Below are 3,842 nucleotides of genomic sequence, written 5' to 3'. Positions count from 1 at the left end.
CTTCGGCCAGAGGAAGAGGCAAAGCGCTTCTTGTCCTGAGCAGCCGCCGAGTCCTGACTGGTGTTGGTGGCTCTGCACTGTTACGCCTGCACTGGAGGACAGGGCCACCCTGTCCTGCCCAACACCTGGAATGCCACGGGCCAGGCACCTGCCCAGCCCACTCAGCACGGCAGAGGGGCCTGGACCAAACTGCCAAGCTCCTTGACTTCTGGACCCTACTTTCTAATGGAGGAGGGGGAACTTTCTAAATGATGCTCGCTTCCAACACTCCACTTTCCAATCTCCACAACGGTTTGTTTCTGGGGACAGAGGACCCATTTGCTAGCTATATGACACAACTTAACTTCTGTACGTCTCTGGCTCCTCGCGCACGAAACGGGGCAAAACCGCTGGCTCGGCCCAGTGGGGACAGAGCACGGGTGGGCGCGAGGCTCCAGCGACGTGTGTGCCACCCAGCAGTGGTTCTGAGCCCGTTCTTCTGTGTGTTATTTCAAGTCTCACAACTTAGAAGACAGAACTAAATTCCCCTCCTCCAAACGAAACGCAACTTTTGTTTTACCATCATTACTTCAGCAGAAATGTGTACTAACACTTCTATAGAACGGAAAACAGAACACCGGTTCAGAAAACATTTCAACAGAAAATTCAAACTTTTCTCCTTCAAAACTAAAGTTCGCGATCACTAGCATTCGTGCAGACTGACAGCCACGACGGTCCATGCTCCGAGGCTGCTCCGTCAGCTGCTCTCAGCTGGACCAGCAGCCTCCGCCCACAGCCTGCATTATAATTTCATCCTCTTTGCAATCAATGTCATATCGCTTATGAAGCAGTTCACATACCTCCTGCGTTAAAAGGACTCAAACCTCGAAAAGAATGCCAGTCTCCACTCTCAGGTCTGATTTTAATTTGAAATAAGATGCGAGAGGCAAGATGGAGAGGCAGCATCCACCTTATGAAAGAGGCCATTAAGTCACCTGGGTTCCTGATGCTGGGTTTTCCACATCTTCCCTGGGAATGTCCCTGGTCACACCCAGAAGAGGACAGGAAAGCCCTTCAACAGTATGGTAATCCCTTCAGAAACAAAGTTTTCATTTAGTATCGTTAATCTGACAGACAGAAAAATAGGGAAGCGTGCTCAATGAATGTAACCAACTTCTCTCCACTTAGTACCACTTACATTGTAATTCAACCAGGAAGACCCACAAGCGGCTTTGCCATTCGATTTCTTTCAGAGCTTACTGTAATGTATCACGTTTCAAAGATATTTACCCCAAACTCTTGCATTTTCTGAAAGATTATACTTTATAAATCAAGTTCAAAGAAGGGTTCTCTCCTTCAGAAAACACTTGTTTAAGATAATGGGTTTGCAAGTAGTTGATGTCAGAAAACTAGAAAACATGGCTTTAGTGAGCACAGCAGACAGAAGGTCCAGGTGACCGCTCGCTACCCCTCAGTAAGCAGCCCTCCTCACTCACTGACACCTCACACTAACGGACTGGAATTTGTGGCATTCACACGAATGCCACAAACTAAAGTGCTTATAGTCCAGAAACACGTAAGTTACCAATTCAAGTTCTGCTCGTTCAGTTACCATGGGCCGGACGCAATGTACAGCGCTGGACAGGACACGGGCTGTCTTCAAGGAATGGACAGAGTGGCCGTGTAAGTGCCAGAGCTCGGTGGAGAAGACAACCAGCCCGTGGCCTGCCTGGTGCCTTCTGGACCTCTACGAGCTGGCAGCCCTGGGCCCTCCCTGCTCCCTTGTCTTTCCTCCTACACTCAGACCCTCAGTGACCTTATCCAAAGTGGACTCTCGCACCCTTGCACCTCTAGGCCAGGTCTCCCGCCCGAGCTCCAGGCCGGTAGATCCATGGCTCCCTGGACATCAAGACGTGAATGTCTGACAGGCACCTAACAGTTGACACACACAAAACCAACACCCAGCAGCTCCCGCCAAGCAGGCGATCCCCAAGTTTCCCCACCGAGTTTCTTGCTCGGGCCATAAACCTCAGCACCATCTACTCTTTCCTCTCCATCCCACCCCCCATCACCTCCAACCCACACACAGCCCGACCGTCTCGGCCTTCAAACTCACCCGGAACCTGACCTCTTTTCCTGGCCCTGACCTAAGCCTCCGAGGCCACTCGCCTGGCTTACTGCGACAGCCTCCTAAATGGTCTCCTTGCCTCTGCCCTTGCCCCTCTGCAGGAGACCCTAGGCAGAGCAGCCAGGGCAAGTCTGCCAAACAGACCTCCGGTCACGTTCCTCCTCTCTAAACCTTCCGAAGGGTCTCACTCGGAACGAACACATGCCCGAGTGCTCCTATGACCTGCAAGGCTCCATGCCTGAGCCCACGTCGTCTCTGCATCTTCAGCTCCTGCTTCCTCCAGCCCGGCCACGCTGGCCGCACTGTGCGCTCCCAGAGCTCGCCACCTGCCCTTCATCCTACGCTGCTCCCAGGCCTGCTCCCAGTGGGCCCTTTCCTGGCCATCCTGGCTGTGCCTCCAACCCCTCCTGCCTGGCCCACAGCACTCTTCCACATGACCCACGCCGTTGTGTCACACCTAGAATGTCAGCCGGAGCACGGTTTTCACCTATTTTGTTCAATTCTCGAACCCCAGGTTCTAGAATAATGCCCAACACAAACCTCGTGCTCAATGACAAATGTAGTTTACTGAACGGGTAACTATAAACACACAGGAACTGCGTGACACCTGGTCGGGGAAAGCAGAAGCTGTAAGGAGTCAGGGATCGGCGGGGGGGGGGGGGGGGATCAGCCCACTAGCCATCCCTGAAAGGGTGCAAACATCACGTCAGAAGAAAAGTCCCACCACACCCCACGAACACCATGTATACCTTATCAGCATCAACAGAGGCCTTCGAATGCAAATAGCCTTCAGTGTACCGTTGGGGTATCATCATGTGACTGACTAACTCTAACATGATGGTTTTCCCGTTTAAGGTAATATGACCAACATTAAACTGTGTATCCTACCTTAACCTAGTCCCACATGCGAATAACCTTAGGTATCCAAGCCATAACAACTTAAAAGAAAGTAAGTAAATAACCCTATTCCCTCCCCACCCCGTGCCCCAGCAAACAGTACAACAGTGTCTGACGTTTTTTCTTTTTGAAGTGAACTTCACAAAAACATGCCTCTTTGGAAGTCAGAGCTAATGTGTCCTCCAACCACCTAACATTTAAGTGACAATATGCCACAAATCACTGAAACATTGGCAATACGTGTCTACTTTACAGTTTCCAAACTAAGATTTCAGTAGATTTATGTTGCGGCTATGAGAAAAAAAGAAAAACAAGCAAAAACAATGCCATCCAGGATGACAGGCAGAATTAATCCAGATGGAAGTCTTCCTTTATAAATGGGGGAGCAGGCGGGGAAGGGGAATACTTTTAGACAAGTAACTCTACAAGGAATGAAAGAATTAAAACAGCGGAGGGAGGAAAGAGAGCTCGCATAAAAATGCTTTCAAAGCTACTGGACAAAGATCCAAAATATCTTGCCAGGAAAAATTAAGGAGCAGAGCATGATGAGACTGGCAGCAACACCACATACACGTAAATGCGCATGTGCACCTGTGTACACACACCCTCTCGCCCCCGATTTGTATTAGGACCCCCAGAAGTTAAGATATGAGACGGCTTCAGTTTCTCTGTTCAACCACAGAAAAACCCTGGACAATATATTGATTTTTTAATTAAAAAAAAAAAAAAAGGTGCGTGTGCTGTGAGTGTTGAGTACGTTTCCCGCCTCCAGTCTACCAGGAGAACTTCACAAAAGTTAGAGGTTCCACTCGACTCCTCGCGGGGGGTGGCAGGGGCT

This window comes from Pteropus alecto, unplaced genomic scaffold, assembly GCF_000325575.1.
Source record: "Pteropus alecto unplaced genomic scaffold, ASM32557v1 scaffold143, whole genome shotgun sequence".
Classification (NCBI taxonomy): Eukaryota; Metazoa; Chordata; class Mammalia; order Chiroptera; family Pteropodidae; genus Pteropus; species Pteropus alecto.
This window is presented reverse-complemented; position numbering follows the sequence as displayed.